This window comes from Bactrocera tryoni, chromosome 3, assembly GCF_016617805.1.
Source record: "Bactrocera tryoni isolate S06 chromosome 3, CSIRO_BtryS06_freeze2, whole genome shotgun sequence".
Lineage (NCBI taxonomy): Eukaryota > Metazoa > Arthropoda > Insecta > Diptera > Tephritidae > Bactrocera > Bactrocera tryoni.
Genome location: NC_052501.1, coordinates 74,052,081 through 74,070,620, shown reverse-complemented (window position 1 = coordinate 74,070,620; position 18,540 = coordinate 74,052,081). Strand labels below are relative to the sequence as shown.

Sequence of the window (18,540 nt, the reverse complement as noted above, 5' to 3'; positions counted from 1 at the left end):
AGACAGTCTCCTAAGCGAATTAGTGGCTAAAAACTAGAGACCGAGTTGCTTGCCACATTCCCACTGGGAATACTCTCGTTTGTGGAGTCGCATATATAGATGTGTATTTTATATGAAAGCTTGGATGTTGGAAAGGCGGAAGGACGCATGCGATTTAATAATTAGAACATTGGAGTAAATATATTTGCACACAGGTTATGTTAAGTTAGTTTAAGAGGTCGATCCTAATAAGTATATAACTTGGACAGCTTAGAACGCCGGTCCGCTGTGTTACCTAAAACTTCTGTATAATAGATCATAAGACCCTTACAACCCGTCAAAGAGCTTTGAGCCTATCAAAAATATTTTTGAGACGATCAAAATCAGTTTCGGCTGTATCTTCTGGTTTGGCAAAGGTGCCGAAGAAAGAAAGTACCTGCTTATTTTCACCTCACCGTTCTCCATACAACATTGAGAACTACTAGGCCAAAGCAGCTCGCGATAACACAGGAGCGGGTCATCGATCAGCGAGTTAAACCGCATGCAAGGTCCATTGGTCCAGTGCAAGAACGCAAGGAGCAAATGAAGATCCAATCGGGTGCATTTCCGATATGATCGGGGCAAGGCTGCAACTTTGGCTAGTTCATTGGTTTACCCAAACCGAGTCTGATGATAAAGTAGCTTGAAGCTATTTCCCTCCTGATAGAGTGAATTTTCACCCACCCAAAAGAAACTTCTTTTCGAAGCAGTATGCCAAGCATCACCTGAAAAACAGGCACTTCTGCTTCAGTGAAAAACACTTCAATGGTAGCCTAAAGCTAAGCTTATCGGAGAGCACTCCACTCCAACGTTCTCTACTACAAAAGCTTCGACCCATCCATGAAAAAGCTCACTGCGCCTCTTTTCCATTACCTCATTCAAAAATATCTGAGCATAAAAAATACGAGCAGCCTAAGCGCCGTATACATGCGTGCTTTTCATGAAGAGTGTTGAGGAAAACTCCGGACCTTGTTCTAGATGTGAGAGTGTAGATTAATACCATGGTATGCACAATCTGTTCAGATGTGCCGACGAATAGTTTGCCGTCCTGTCCTGAAGCGGTAACTAGGTTTGGTGAGATCCGGAAGGGAGCTAAACAGGACGCTTCGGCCAAGGTTGACCTTTCCACATCGCATTCGCGCTCGTGTCTGGTTTTCTTCCGAACCCTTCACCCCTGAGGAGATCTTGGAAGTATTGCGGCACTGACATCCCTCTCTCCCAAACCCTCAACTGGACGGTCATAAGGCCTCAAGAGAACCAAGTCGTTCGGTCTCTTCCAATCATCGACTGAAGAGTCATAAGGCTCTAGAGAACGCATGAACCATAAATATAAATCTTTTTCAATAGGGTTAATTCGGAAAAGGATTCCTATAGTCACTCTTAGTTAGGAGCTCCGGGTTTTCTTACCTTCTGCTCTTACTGCCTAATTTGTCTCATGAAGATCTCATGTGATGTCGAATGTAAGCTCAACATCATTGGAACGTTGTGAGGTAAGAATTTTCGGGATATTTTCAGAAATACTTTGCTGGAGACTTCCAGTACAGAATCCCAAATAAACAACACTGATTAAAAGTAAACTAGGTTAGACCGTTCGTCGAAAAATTAAAGCCTATATGCACTACATTAAATACGGAATAACTGAGCAAGCTCTATTGAGATCGAATGTTAAGCATCCCATAAAGACCTGTCATTACTTACCACCCCATCCTGTGTAATTTTATTGCAAACAAACGAGTATACTATAGTACCTACTATGCAACATTGAGACATGTATCCTTGCAACATTTTCAACTGAGGTGTACTGCTCTTTTCCTCTTTTCTGCTTTACCGTTTTCCTCTCCTATCCTATCTTATTTATCCACTCTTTGTTGTAATTTCTTTATTTCTTTCGATTGTTGCTTTTACGCTCAGCGGAGCAACGCGAAAAGTGCAATAATTGCAAAGCAAGCAGGTCCCGTTGTTTGCCTCGTATGGTGCCCAACAAACCGCAGGTAAATGACGGTGCCTCGTATGAGTATGTGGATGCTCATGTGTGTGCCTTCATATAATTTTAAAGCAAAATGTGCTTATGGTGAATTACTGTAAGCATGAGTTACCGTTATATTCACTTGCAGCATCTGGCACATGTAATTCCTTTATAATTGTGCATTACGAGTGCGTGCGGCAGGTATAATGAATACGAGTACGTATGGTGGGAATGTTCTTTTCGGGGGTGAGGGCACTGATTCCTTCATTTTAATTATTGCATTCGCGCTCGTTTCATATTTTTCACTTAATTTCACTTAAAATTTTCAAGGTAATATATATATTTTTGTTACCCCTTTCGCCTTTAAAACCTGAATGAAAAAACATCGAAAATTTTCAAAACCAATGATATATTTATACCCAGAACAGGGTACATTAGGTTAGATTAAAATGGCAGTCCAATAAGCCACGCATGGACCGGTTTTCTTTCTTGGCGATACCAGATGGAGTTCAGTTGCTAGGTCCAATAGGAGAAGCCGTCCTTTAGAATGTCTGTGCTTACCAATAATTTTACAGATTCTGCGGCCTTACTATCGATATCTCTTCCAGTTTATTATACTGTGGAGACCCCAGATGCTTATAGCCTTGTCTTGCCAATGCGGGACAGGTGTATTATTTCTCTGGTGCTCTGCTTTAGATATTTTCTGTAGTCTTCTCGATATGTCAGATCCATCCAGCGGGCGTATGTCGCCACCAGACTGTGACCAATTAGTATTCCCGTCATGTTCATATAGTCTTCTCTATCGAGTGGCAATAGGAATTTGTGTACTTCCGTTCTACCGTTTAATACTTTGACTTTTGTAGTTTTGTAGCCCATTCCATCGTGTTTGTATTTTCTTTAACATGCTGCTGTCGAGATCGTTGTATAGACAGTTCATGGGTTTCCCAATGCTGATCTCGTTTTCGTATGTTAGCCGTACACCATTTTTGGCAATCTCGTCCACTATTTCAATGCCCTCGATGCTTATGTGGCCTGGAACCCAGTAGAATTGAGGTTGCTTACTTCAGACAACACTTTCCACTGCAGCCCTACTTCCCAAGACACTTCTTGCTGATGTGAGATACGAGCTGCCGGCTTTCGCAATAGCAAAGACCTCAGCTTGAAATATACTGCAGTGGTCGGGCAATTTAAAAGGTTCCTGCAACATCTCCACCGTCCATTTTCGAGTGTTGCGCGTATGTTTACATGATATATTAAGTTTGCCATGAAGTGGTAATACCAAGAGGGTATGATCAGCATAACGAGCTGAGTCGATTTAGCCATGTCCCTCTGTTGAGTCCGTCCATTTGAGATGTCGATCTGAAAATTTGCATAAAATTTTAAAGAGCCCTTCAAGCTTTCGATTTTAAAGCAAAGTCTCGAAATTCTTCCAGCATTTCCATTCCACCAGTTAGCCACCTCGCAAGCTGCTGCATTGCATATCATTGCCCATCCTTTAACTAGCTCACCACTGTTTGCTTCATGAAATGCGCTTTCAGAGCGGAAACCCATTTGGCATAACGCAAAGAAACACATTAAACTTCAATAACGTCAATGCGCCAAATGGCCTGAGCTAACACATTTGGCTTGCGATGGAGAGTTTAATGGCTTTGCTAGAATGCCAAATGCTGCACGTTGCCCCCATGTGAGTTCCTGTCTGCATGCGTTTGTCACATGCTAGACAACGGTTCAAGAAACCCTAGAATTGTTGAATATTGCTGCGGGTGGCAGAAAATTTAGTGTATGAAGCACTTCGGTCTTGGTTTCAATATTACACTGAGCGCCAAGACTTCATGTAAGTGCTGATTTTGCAACTGGAAATGAATGAAGTTTAATGGCAACGCTTTAGTTATAGGAAGATGAAAGTGTGAAGACATCTCAGCATCTCGTTAAAATATTCGTTTTCGTGACCCCGAAAATATTCATTTTGAAGTTCATTCTGATAAGTTGCACATTCTGTTAAGTCGTACTCAGGGAGCTCTTGAGCATCCTGGTGCTTGAGCCTCCCCGGGATCCCCGGATCTTATGATCTGGCGTTGACTACACAAAGTTCATACCCAGGCAACTAGTCATTACTGTTTTTTTCTTCCATATGCTTATGCTTATAGATATGAAGAGATCATGAGAATAGGATATGTAATTTCCGACTTCTAAACATTCACTGTGTTCTATTGATTAGACATACGATTTTTATAAGCCATAAGGTCACTCTTTACTACAAGACTTACGGGTTGAACTCAACAAAAACCGATTCTTTATTATTGGCACAAAAAGTGATTTAAAGATCAACTTAATATGTCCCGTTGTCAATGCGTAAAGGATCATAAATCTTCCGCCGAACCTTTCTCTCGAAAGCTCGTAACGCCGACTCATGAGATGTTGTCATCGTCCATACCTCTGTACCATATAGAGGGACGGGGATGATGAGTGACTTGTAGAATTTGGTCTGTGTTCGCCGAGAGAGGACTTTCCTTCTCAGTCCGAAGTAGCACCTATTGGCAAGAGTTATTCTACGTTGGATTTCGAGGCTGACATTGTTTTTGGTGTTAATGCTGATTCCAAGATAGACGAAATTATCTACGACTTCGAAGTTATGACTGTCAACAGTGACGTGAGGGCAAAGTCGCGAATGCGACAACAAGATGATGACAGGATATATTTCGTCTTGAACTCGTTCACTACCAGACCCATTTTCTTGGCTTCTTTATTCAACCTGGAGAGAGCAGAACTAACGGCGCTGTTATTTTAGTGACAAAAAATGCTCCCCTAATGGTTTTAAAGCATACTGCTTTGATGACAGTTAATTTGGTTATCCATATCGATCCTGATTCCGGGTTGAGGTTGGGCTCTGATTAATTAAGTGAGTTTGAATATCATTACTTCTATCAATACTATATCTGCAGAAATTCAAGTTTTACGAACATTATTTGAGTCATCTACTAGCGAAGACTTGAGTTCATTCTAAGAGGGTTTCTCAAGATGTTCACACGAAAAACCATACTGACGCCTTTGCCAGAAGCTAAATAAGTTTATTAGACTAAATCTCGTAGACCTCATTCAAATATTTGGCAAACTATTTTTCTTCAAAACTGGAGAAAGTAGTAATGTGGTGTAGATTTGATCAACCCGAAGTAGTTATATCTCAGCTGAAAGAGTTTCGTAAAGCTTGGCAGGATACATTCAAAAGTTTCGTCGATCCCATCGAGAGAAAAAGTTCGGCTTTCATTTTTATGTCCATCACCATTTTCCGATTTTAAACTTACATGTGGTACGTTACTCCTTAAGCCCATGACTACGCAATAAATTAACAGATTTCAACAGCAGCTGACAAAAATTTACAAAAAATGCAAAAACTTACGGCAGCAGAAATAAATTCAATTAAAGGCATTGTCAACATGGTGTTATCAGCAATTTTGTTGAAAGATTGCAGACATTTTTATTTGCACTGGCATTCCACAAGACATCGCTGTTCACAGCTCAAAATGCCACAGGCCGCCAGGCAGCCGCAGCAGCAGCAGTAGCAACAGCAATTGTTGCTTGGCTAGTTATATAAAGGCATGTGCAACATGTCCGAAATAAATAAATGCATATTTAACTGGATGTATGTATATAACTTGCCACAATGCTATCAAGGCACAATTGCCATTTCAATTTCAATTGAGAAAAACCACAGAGAGATGCTCTGTCTTAAGGAATGCTAAGAATTTCTGTTGAGAATTATTCTGGCTTGTAAGAGAATATGGAATGCATTATTATTTATTCAAATGACTTACAGCAATGGCATTCCTTAAGTGACCACAACTAAGCAGAAAATGTAGTTTTGACTCGGGTATATACTTCTGTGGATAATTATAAACATATCGAAGTAAATATAGGACTTTATATAAGTATAAATATATAATCACTATGCCGTACTTCAAGAAAATAAACATCAATAACGGCGAAACCTTAACTCAACATAATACGTCATTGTATAACAAAGATCTTAAGAAGGAAGAGCATACCTCCAATATACTCCAACTAACGGAAAGTCATCATTTAGAAATTCCAGCCTTAGAAAAACAACTTTCAGTTGAACGAGCAGGCCGAAGAGAGTTCTGAAGCTTTAGCCAAGAAAGCGTTCACATTTTTATTTCGCAATATTAAGTTAAGAAGGTTAATTTCCTAGAAAGTGAATAACAAGGACTCCGTCTTCAAAGGCCACAATGTTATTACGCTACTCAACCCAGATAATATCCAAATAGCAGTCATATGAATTAAGAAAAATAAGTATCCAAATCTGTTGCCATACTTACCGCCACCTAAATACCACGTTTAAAACATTGGAGACGTGTCTTCTGTCTATCACAACATGATCGATCTGGAGATAGCTAGGTAACTTGATGAATTTTTCTATGCTGGAATTTAGTACTACAGGTAACCATATATCGTGCCCCGGCGAAGTTGATCAGCCTCAACCTATTTGGGGATGTTTCCTCGTGGAGGCTGAATTTGCCGACTATTGTGCCAAAAATACCTTCCTTGCTCACCCCGGTGTTAAAGTCGCCAAGCACAATTTTGATATTGTGGTGTTGGCAGCTCTCATACGTGCGCTCCACATGCATAGAAGGCATCTGTGGTCGCATCTTCCTTCTCTTCCATCGAAGCGTAGGCGCAAATCAGCGATATGTTTAAGAACCTCGCTTTGATGCGGATTGAGGCTAAACGTTCATCCACCAGTGAGTGAGTCTCTCTGCTACTAAGAATCTCACACCCAATTCGCGTTCCTTTATATTGGGCTTTGGAGGTCGTGCTCCTCTTAATCCTTGTTCCGCCCATCGCACTTCTTGGAATGCGGTGATGTCAGCCTTTACTTTAACGAGGACGTCAACCAGCTGGGCAGCGACACCTACCCAATTAATTGACCAGACATTCCAGGTGCATGCCCTTAAATGCCATGGTCGTCATCAAAAAGGAGATCTCTCGACCGGGCCTGTTGTTTCCTTTCTATGGGGGCGTTTTGTACGTGGCGGGTCCCAAAACCACCGCGCAACCCTGGGGTGGGATGTTTCACCTTCTCACTTTAGCTCGCCTTCAAACGGATGTTCTTTGTCGTGAGCTTCTTAAGCCATATGTAAAAGATACGTTTCTGGCCACTCCTAAGTGAATTACGCTCAGGGAACTTTCCCCACGTGCGTGAACTTCGATATGATCTAACCATCATGTTCGTTGGATTTTTATAAACTTAACCATATCCACGTCGCCGTTAAGCTTATATAGTTCGTGGTTTCATTTTTTTCTAAATTCACGGACGGTTCATCAAAAGAGGGATCTCTTGATCAATTGCCTGCCGATCCCAAAGGAGCACCTTTGGGCAAACAATATTCTGCGCTTGAGGCTCCAGGCTTAGATTGTTCATGGAATTTAGGCTGGTTCCGAGATACATATAAAAAGTCCCTCGGATTTATAACTGCCAACAGTACCTGATTAGGCCCAAATTGGTTTTTGTGAATCCGGACAACTTAATATTTTGAAGGTATATAAAAGAGAAGAAAAAGTCGGCTAAGACATAAATTCACCGAGGAAAAAAAGATATAGTATATCTAAGATGTCTTGAAGTCATTATTGTGCCCTAACTGTAAGTCTGGAAAGAAATTTCATTCGCGAATAGTTATGTGGGACGCAGAGCCTAGGTTGAGTCCCATTTTCTGAACTGGCAAAAGTTCGGAAGTATTACTGAAATAAAAACAAGGCGCTCCTAAGATAAAACCAATGTTTGAAGGCTTCTAAAACTTGAGGATTCGGCTAAAGAAGATTCCAGAAAACCTCTCAGCGAACTCAAGAGATTAAAGCATAGATAATTTTCGTCGGTTTATGCACATCTGCTGACTGAACTAACTACTGCACCTTCCTTCGACAATTGTGTATATATTACCACAATGTATGCGCAGCCAGAACACCAAAGCTGACTCTGAGCACTAGCGCATTACAAAGGTGCTAAGCTTTACTTGAGCGATGTATGTACATTGCAGTCGCGGCGATTAAAAGATCAACCAGATAATAATATGAAGGCAGGTCCGGGTCGAAGCCAGTATGCGGCTACACTTAAAAATATGTGAAGCGCAGCTGATGAGCCCTGCAGTGATTCCACATGAAGTAGTCACACTCAAGTCTAAGAGAATACCTGTATATTTACGCGCATAACTATTTATTTGCGCAGGTATGCATATGAATTATGCGATACCAATCAGCTGCGTGCGCAAGGCAGCACAATGCAAAGGGCAGCTACGCATGCGCGTACGATCAAAATGTAAATATGTGCGCAGAAAAATGCGATCGATACGCAAATGCAAAAGGTTAATCGCGACAATCGCTGCGGCAAGCAGTGGCTCAGTGTTTTGACTTGAAGGCATGTGCAGCACCGTTGAAGCGTACAAGTTCGCTTGCGTGCTTAGTTGGCGGCTCAGCGCTTGGTAGGTAGGTAGGTTGTGAGTGTGTGCTCATGAAAAAAAAGCAAACAGTTGCACGCACTGAGCATTGATTTGCTTACTTAAGCAGCAACTCAAGCTCGAGCCCTACGAGAAACCACTTTTCTGCTACTTTTGAGCACCTGCCTGCCTGGCGGCCGTTCTTGCCACCTTGCTGCGGCGAACAGTGTCTTGTGTTGTGACTGACATGTACAATAATGTCTCACATACTCGAACATGTAAGTGACCGAGAGAGCTAACTTGGTCTATATTATGTTGTTTGTAAGCCCTAGAGTATAGCTACAGCAGTTTTGTAGAGGTTGGCACTGTCGCTACGCAGGGCCCAAGCTCGATACCAGGTTCCGACCAACATCAAAAAAGTTATTTCAAATTGCGGTAACCCTTCAGCAGCTAATGGGAAGTAGAATTTCTGTCCACGGGAAAGACTTCAAAAATCTTGGCTAACCGTAAAGTCGTAAGACCTTTCATTTGTCAGATAACATAAGGTACCATAACCTTACATCCAGATAATTCTGTAAGCTTAGAACAGAAAGATCTAATCAAACAATTGAAATAAAGCTGGAATAGCCGTATTTTTTCGCTGAATCGTTTCAGTGGATCGCTTCATTGCAACGCTTGGAGTAGCTCTTGGAGTCGAACTTGTTGTTACGCTAGGTTAGGTCGGTTATGAGGTCCGTCCTTGGAAGGATCTCATTTGAACTGCTTAGAACGCCAGTCCGTTGTCATACCTAAAACGCCTCTATAGTAGGTCATTAGAGCCTTACAAATCGACAATCGAGCATATCACAAATTTGTTGAGACGATCTTGTCAGGCTCCTGGTTCGCCGAAGGCAAGGCTGCGGAAATATCTCAACCTGAGTATTGCAAAGGCTTGACAATGGTGAATAAAGTGTCTGTATCCTCCATACAACTTCGACATTTGACTTTCGACAAGATTGACCAGAACTCGTAGTGGATTTGACAATCTTGTAATGAGGTGACAACTAGTTGACAACCGGCTCACGACAAGATGGGAAAGTACTTGGAGTGGACTTGACAAATTCGTAATGAGGTGTAGATATTCCTTAGAGAAAGTATAAGAAATATAAACACGTTAAAGAGAGTTCTACGAGGACTTATATAAAGTCAATTCACTACATTACACTCAGAATCTGAGTCATCATCTTGTAAAGCTACAAGATTTCTGCATCAACCAAATTAAGACTTAATTTTACGAAAGCAATTCGTTTTTCTTAATCTTTGAGGCTTCGAAGGCATTCTTTCGGAAAGATAAGAAAATTCTTTGTGGAAGAAGAAGTGATATTATGAGTTATATACTTTGGGAGGGCTTGCTGTACTGGAAGGAAAAGGTAATCAAAGGTTCGGTGATTTATATAAGGTTCCAAACACGTTAGTTAAGTAAACTTAGACCGGTATCTAGTGCTTATTTAACACTGAGATAGACTGATTGGAAGATCGAATAGTAAGAAGGCGGTAAAAAGGTATACTTTTCGGAGCTTTCGTCATCTGAGCCAGCATTTGCCACAAGTAATGGAATGGATTTAGCTAATGTAAGGGATATATCAAAGATTTTTTAATAGCTATTTTTTCTAGAAAGATGAGAAAGGTTCAAGGAACAAAATAAGAGACATTCTGGCTTTCCAAAAACGGGTGTACCACAAACATTGAAATGATTTGAACGTCTCAAAGGGTTTTGAACATTTATGACCCTTTATTGCGGAAGATGGCAGACTGAAAGCTCACTGGCTTTAATAAAAGAACTTGTGTTGTGAAGGTCTCAAAAAAGACCAAGCCTCCATCAGATGCAGCTGTTCCACCCGTAAAGAAAAGCTATGCATTTAAAGTGATAATTTCAAGTTGCCGGACCACTGTGCGTGCCATCACCTACTATCTGTCATTGTCGATCTGCATTTTTGCCGCCATAAGTTAGTGTCCAAGCCTCTTCATTACAACTTTGCAACATTTTTTCGACATTTAATTAAATGCATGTCGGCTGGCACAGCTGTGCCCGCAACAACAACATGCTGTCTAATGGAGGAACAACAGCAATGCCAGTCCGTCAATGATGGGGTGGATGAGAGATCAACCGTTGGCGATATTCGTAATTACAACGTGCAACAAGCGCTAATTTGGGTGATGCAACAAAGCAGTTTTGTAAAAGAAAAGAAAAAAGCAGGGAAGAAATTATAAGAGAGCACAGGTATAAAGCAAAGTGAAATAAAATGAAAAAGGATGAATAAAAGCCAGTTTTGGGCCAGTAAAAAAATCTGCAAAGTTTCAAGTTCTATTAAGGACTCCTCTCGAATCGGAAAAAATGTATATTTCGGAGAACTATTTTAGATGAAACTTGGAATAATTTATACAGCATGTGGCGTTAACTTGCATATTTCGACCGCGCCCAATTGAAGTTAAACAGCAAACTCAGTTGAGTTCGTGCACCTAAAATCTCAGCGGTCGCCCGCACGACACCTCACATCCACAAAAACAATAGCTGCGTGGCATGCAGCAGCCGCCGTTGCATTGGTGCAACTTAATCAATGTGTAACTGCCAATGAAAATGGCAGAGTTGCATGCATCACCAGCTGCCGGCTTGTAAACGCACAACTTAGTTACTCGTGGCACTCGCTCGTTGCCACTTAATTCATCATCATCGTGCGTGTTGACATTTCCTACGTGTTTCCCATTTTAATTATGATTCCTCACGAAAAGACCCCAGTGTTGTTGGCGGCAAGATGCGTTGCCACGCCAAGTTTGTTTACCTGTGTTCGAGCACCAATTTTCTGCTGCGTTCTATGGTAACGCCAACTCTAGTGCTCATTTCACACGCTACCAGACTTTTTAGGTTCCCATGGGACACTCTCCGCTTTTGCCGCAAATCGGCAATAGTGGTGGTTTGGCACTGTTTACTTTCTTAATTTGGTCACAAGTCATGATGTCACAAGTGATAAGTGACACCTGTTTTAAATTGTTCTGACAAGGTTAATAAATTCTTGAATGACAAGGCTTCGTTCAGAGCTCAAATTTGTGCGACGACGGGGAGTGAATGAATGGCAATAAAAGAGGTAAGAGTGGGATAATGGGAAACGATTGGAAGACTGCTCTTTCGGCCACTTAAAAAATAGAGAAATTCTAACAGAGTTCTTCAGCTAAAAACCTAGCGCATCGGACTGGCTGAAACCTATCGCATCGGACAGGTGTGGCTGAATAGAGAAGGAATTTACCAGCGAGTAATAATGTTAGTTATCGATCGGCAAAACCTGAACCTATCTCAAATCTGCTTAGGTGTCTCATTTCTATTTCTGCTATTTCACTTGGTCTAAAATTATGAAATCCGGGAATGTGTGGAGATGACTATAACTCTTCTTCTTTCGAACAACTGATGAATTTGGTGTCTGGTAAGATATTCAATCTTACTGCATGAATCCTGATTATTCAGTGTCCAGTTAGAACTCCGACTACCATTAAAAGGTGGACCTTGGTGAGAGCGAAGAGCTCCGTGTATCTTTTACAATTTACCCTGAGCCAGAAGGATCTTGCGATCGTACAGCTGCTATTAGTCAATGTTCAAAATTCGAAAAGAGAGATTATGAAACAAGAGCTGAGAGCAAGTTTGTAGCAGTCTTTTTGAAGGTTATTCTAGCTACCGCCGATTAGAGCTTTTCAAGACTTTATTTTTATAGATCATTTCAAGACTTTCTATATGAGATATCCGAGCTTTCCGAGGGTAGTTGACAATTGAGCCAGCTTTGGCTCTGCATAAAAGCTCAATGGACTGAAAAAGTTCAGCGCTATTCAAAAGATATGAAACAAAAATATATATACACAGGTTGGTAAGGACAATTTTTATTCACAAATATGCAAAGATATAACAATTTTTCATATTAAATTAATATTAAGAGTAAATTTATAACACTTTGTATTAATTCAGAGGTTTCTAAAGCTCAAAACACATAATTAATAATGATTAAACATAAAGCTTTCAAACTTTTCAGTTATAAAGGACGTCATAAACACGTATTTTCGATGCTATAGACAAGATTTTGTTCACAAAAATCATATTTATTTAAAAACCTTTCTAAAGCTTTTGCTGTAATACTAATTACAGCTTTTTAATAATTGTGCTTATAGTTTTTGCAAAATATTACTATTTCACAGTTATTATATATAAGGATTTTTTTAGAATAGCAAGTTCACTATTTTAAAAAGCTTTCTAAAGCTCTTTTACAAAGTTTCTGTTTTTTTAATAATATACTATACTTGGCATCAACAATTTGATAAGTGCCGAATCGACATACGTATATATTTACAAAAAAGGTGTTTCCAAAGCTTTCTAAAGGTTTTACTACAATACTAATTGCAGTATTTCAGATTTTATTTAGTTTTCAAGTACACTACTTTCTGCTAAGAAATATGAATTTTAATTATTTTTGCTTAACTTTTTTTATATGTTATTGCATTTTTTGTATCAGAAAGCTTTCTAAAGCTTTTTTTTACAAATTTTATGGTTTGTAGTAGCTTGTAAATGGTATCAAAAATATGATTGTGAAGAAGTCACATACATATCTACACTCTACAATAACCAGTTTACCAAAGCTTACTAAAGCTTTTTGGATTTTATGAGTTTGGTTATTTTTCGTAAAGTTTGTCTTAAAAATTTGACAACGATCAGGAATATAAACGTCACCACCTTGGTTCAATTATTTTATAAATTATTACTTTTTTTAATTCAAAAAGCTTTCTAAAGCTCTTTCACAAAATTAAAAATTTCGTATAATATGTATTTGGTATCAAAGGAGCTGATATGTGCAAATAAAATATATTCTTTACACAGCAAATTCTAAAGCTTGCAACGCTCTTATTGGAGTAATATTGAAGCCTTTTGGATTTTATGAGCTATGCTAATTTTTTAAGTAGTTTGCTTATAAAACTTTTATAATGTGTGGGAATATAAGCGTTAACTAAGGAGTTGTTAATGAACTCTACAATTTATTGATGCAGTTTTCATCAATTACCGGCAATTCATCCGTAAGTACTTAAACCATTGGCAGTTGAACTCGAAGCTCAATTTTTGCTAAATGGTTGCTTCGTTCTTCGGCAAGGATATATTAATTGTCGCCTATTAACACAGAGGTTATCGATAAATCATCCGAATCGTGCTCGAAAGCAAAGAAGAATGGAAAAAATTTTGCAATTGAGATGCTTCAGTAAAATGTGAAGTAATGTGAAAATAAATCAGAATCATGTACAAACTTCGTGGCAATAAAGAATCAGAGGAATTTCAGCATATTTTAACTTTTGTAGATTTTTTGTAAGCGCAAACTCTCGATACTTCAAACAAGTTTAAATACTTTTTGGGAGGAAGAATAATTCAAAGGTATTTAAAATGCCATGAAGACCGGAGTTAGAAAAACAAGAAATAACAGGCGCTTAACTGTTATTTCGACTTCGTAGCAATTGTAAGTTTGGGGATAAATTCTTTTTGAGTTTAACTGTAGCAGCTGTGTGATATTGCCAGATTTATTTGAACCATGTAGGATTCAGACAAGTTTTGCGCATGATGCTGGGTCCAAATGTAGATCACCGGAACCTCTGAAAGAGAAAATAACACTAAAAGTTAATAGATATAACATCATGAAATGAAATAAATCCGAATAAGTAATGTTGCCATAGAGCTTTCATATCAAAGAAGCTTTTATATTAAAAAAGCTTTCACAAAAAACTTGAAAGTTCCAAAATCATACATATGGTATATAGAGCAATTAAAAAGCAACAACTTATTTTCTTTAACCTAACCTTAAATAAAAAGATCGTATGGTCTAGTAACAGTATAGTGGATTAATAACATAAACTAAGTTTCGTGAGAAGAGATCTTCGGGATCACGTGAAAAAGGAATAAGTTAATCGAAATTTAGCTATATACGTAACCTCTTTCGTTAACAAGCTATTAGTTCTTCTTTATTGGCGTAGACTCCATGTGTGGAAGTTCGCGCAAATGAGGAAAGTTCCCTAAGCGCCATTCGCTTGGGAGAGGCCAGAAACGATTATTTTACATACGGCTTAAGCATCTCACGACTTTCGGTCTTAGACCAAGTATCCTCTGGGTAGCCAAAAAACATCCGTTTAATGGTTACATAAAGTGAGAAGTCGAAATACCAAACTACAGTTGTGCGCTGGGTTTGAGACTCGCCATGTAAACAAACACCCTTAATGAAAACGACACAACAGCCTCGGATGCGATATCCCCTTTTGATGACGACCTATTAGTAGCAGAATCAAATTGACTCTGACTTGCAAGGTCAAATCGGAACTGCATTGAAGCTGGTCGATTTTTTTTACTATACAATCGCGAAGGCAGTAAATCATTCTGAACAACTTTTCCCAAGAGATTGTGGGTCTAAAACAGGCTTTGAGCCAGCGATTTTTAATGTGAAACTTGAAAAATTTAAAATCGGTTGTATGGGAGATATGTGCAATTGTTGTCTGATCTGTCCGATTCCGAAGTATTAAATTTCATTCTGATAATACAAAGCCTGACGATCAAAATTTTATGATCCATAAAAGCTTAGGCAAAGTACAAAATATAGTCGAAATAACATCATGAGGTTTTCCTAAAATTTAACATCTAGACTAAACTTCAACTTAAATGGAAGTTCTGAACAAATTTGAACCTATCTTTATAGCTTAGGGTCTATAGCTAACCCACAAGATGTAAAAGTAGTATCTCACCTACCGACAGATGGTCTTGAACACATCATCTACTTTGGTGTTTTATTTTTATTCCTACTACTTGGCATGGTTATCTGAAGGTGTTTTAAATTTGTTCTAATCAAAGCCGGAATGGGCCAAGAGTAAAGATTGATATTTATAACATAACAATATTGAAACTGTTGCAAACCAGAATAGTGTTGTCATGTCGATAATACGAACATATAGCTGTATAATCCATACGTTAGACAATTTTGAGGTTCGATTCCGATTATCAACACAACTTTTAGAAAGAACTTTTGGGTATGATTCGAAACTATTTTGTGCCAATTGGGTACCCAAGTACCTCTCGCATAGTTACATATATGAGTTTATGTTAAATGGTCGATGCTAACAGAGTTCTCACTTGACCAGCTTAGAACCGCTATATTGCGCTCTCTAGAACTCCTATTAAATTTATCATAAAGATCTTCATAAGTAGACGGCGCACTTTGAGGCAATCACAAATTTGCTGAGGCGGCTGTTGTTAGTTTCGACTGTATCTACCGGTTAACTGAAGGTAAGACTGCCGAGAAGTTTTAACTTCAGTCTTGCTAACACTGGACAATGGAGGATAAAGAGCCGAAATGTTTGCTGCTCACACTCTTCCACACAACTTTGACAGTGACCGGCCTTACATCGTAAATTCATATTGGACAAAGTCCAGTAAGTACTCCTACGATTGCAGCAAGATGAACTTTGCTAAGGGGCAAGTAGTTCAATACAACTCCTACGTTCTACTATAGACCAGAAGGATTTTGCAAATATGCAGAGACTGGCCAGCGTATGCTAAGCGCACGTGAGGTCCATAGGTCCAGTGCTTGAAACGCAAGATGACAACAAGGTTCTAATTCGCTCGCAATCCGATGTGAGCAAGGTAAGAATACCCTCTTTGACTAGCTCATTGACTATTTTCACTGATTTCGATATTTTCACGTACCTAACGAATCTGATAATAAAGAAGCTTAATGATACATCTAGTGAGTTTAGACACTCCTTGACTTATTTTGAGAGCAAAGTTTGAGAGCTCAACGCTAATATCAAAGCTCTGGTGTGTGAGTGAATGCTCACCTTTCTAAAACAAACTGTACTTCCGTGCAGGTTATATGAACATCGTTGCTTTATATACATATGTACCTCTCATATATTAGGTAATGGTGAACTTTAACCTTCTATCTAAATCTAAAATCTATCACTTATATAACTATTTCTTAAGCTTTTGTGCTTCTTATGTTATCTGCTCCTTAACCTTTCAACTTATGTTCATTTTACCCCAGAGTGAATATTTCAACTGTTCTTTATATTTTTCTTCAAAGTTTACTCACCGAAAATCCAGTAAGATCACATTTTGCCCAAAAAAGCCGCTTAGGCTCTTAAAACCTAAGTTCACAGTGGCCACGCACGTCCTACAACACCGAACCGTCAAGTCAAACTGAATAATTCAAAATTTAAATTTTAATCAAATCATTTTCACGCACAGGAATTTAATATTACACAAAGTACTATATGGTACAAGTAATAGATAAAGTCTCCATTCAATATATGACTCTCTAGATAAGGCACAAAGCAGCTATTTGTGATAAATATGTCATAAAGCGAGCACAAGAGTGAGCTAGCAAGTGAGCGGCGATAAGCAAGCAAATAAACAAATTTACTATGGACCTAATCTTATCAGAACTTTGAAGAAAACGTATAATGGTAAGTAAATAGAAGTCATAAATGAAGCGTGGATAGTTATAAATACGCGTTGCTGTGGAGCAGAGTACAGTGCAATAACATCTATGTATGTATGGAGCCCCTTACAGTGCGTATACCCACATCCGGCTTATCAGTATTTGCTCAATTACATTTCGAGGGTTACACAAACAGTCGTTACTTAAATAGCGTGAGACCCAAGTTACTTTGTACTCTGTTTCAGCAAGTGCCTGTTTGAATTCTGAAACTAAGATAAGGCGAAGAATTATAAAAAAATTTATATGCATGCCATAAATACCGGTGTATTGCCACATATGATGAATAGTTGTTATTATGTTAAAGGGTCGGCGGATAGACCCGGAGGCGTTCGCCGGAAGCCTTATATGAGGCTTCTAAGCCAATAATTTATTGAGTGAGTTAGATCAAGGCAATCACTTTCTCGCCTCCACTTATCGACAACTCAAAGCTCATTTCAGTCTCACCCATAATCATGAATCCTACGCAATATCTTCTTCGCCAACATTTAGTATTGTTTTTTTTTTATAACCTTGCTCTTCCTCGCTCTCTCTCTCTCTCACTCAGACTCTCTTTCCCCTCTTCTATTCTATTGTTTTTCTTTCCCCATTTGAATTCTCCATATAACCTAGCATAAGACCCGTTTGTAAAGGGAGGCTTCAACGTGAATTATCTGCTCACCGAAGTGTCTTCTCAATAAATTCATTGATTGATGCGATGTGTGGCAAGTGGCGCCGTCTTGTAGAAACCAAATGCCGCCGATATCAAAAACTTCACTTTCTGGCATCAAATAGTCGGTTATCATGACGCGATAACGATCGCTATTGACGGTTACGTTCTCACGGGCTTCATTTTTGAAGAATTATTTAATGATTCCACCGGCTCACAAAACCACACTAAACCGTTGTTTTTTCTGGATAAAATGGCAGCTCTTGAATCTATTCAGATTGTCTTTCCTCACAAATGCAGCAATTTTGCATGTTTACATACCCATTGAGCCAGAAATGGGCGTCATTGCTGAACAAAATTTGGCTCCAAAATATCGGACCTTCTTGGAACTTTTTAAGAGCCCATAGAGCGAAGCGATGTCGCTTGGGAAGGTCGAGTGGCTTCAATTCTTGCCACTGTAAGCTGTATTTTGTACGCTTTCAATTTAAAATCTCGACGTAAAATGAGCCAAGTCGTTCCAGAATAGTAGAACATACGATTGAAGACCGTTAACATACTTTTTTTATACATTCCTAATTACAATTGTTTCTAACACATTTTATCAGCTAGTGGGAATGTGTTTTTCTAAAGAGATTCGTACTTTAGATTGGCAAAGGTCCATGAGGATTAGTACTGTGTTCAATGGTAACTGTAGGATTGTTCACAAAACACGAGGTATTCCACGTTAACCAGTGGTTTTTGGTTGATGGATCGGTATATAGGATTTAACAGCTTCTCAGCAGTCATATTGAAACAAATCTTCAACCACTCTTTTGTAATGTTTTAGTCACAGCGTTGCCACTTCCAACTTCCCAATCTGAGCTAATTCAATCATTTTCCATTGTGGGTTCAAGTTCATTCCTTTCTCTAGCTGTCAGTCAGCTTCCT

The 18,540-nt window shown here is 39.1% G+C and overlaps 1 long non-coding RNA gene across 1 annotated transcript; it reads right to left on the bottom strand.

The window, feature by feature from the left end:
- Window positions 1–13,950: 13,950 nt before the first annotated feature.
- LOC120772581 lies at window positions 13,951–16,648 on the bottom strand. Its single transcript, XR_005705072.1, has 2 exons — window positions 16,560–16,648; window positions 13,951–14,079 (listed from the first exon to the last, which is right to left on the bottom strand). It is a non-coding gene; the product is annotated as an uncharacterized LOC120772581 (long non-coding RNA).
- Between the last annotated feature and the right edge of the window lie 1,892 nt (window positions 16,649–18,540).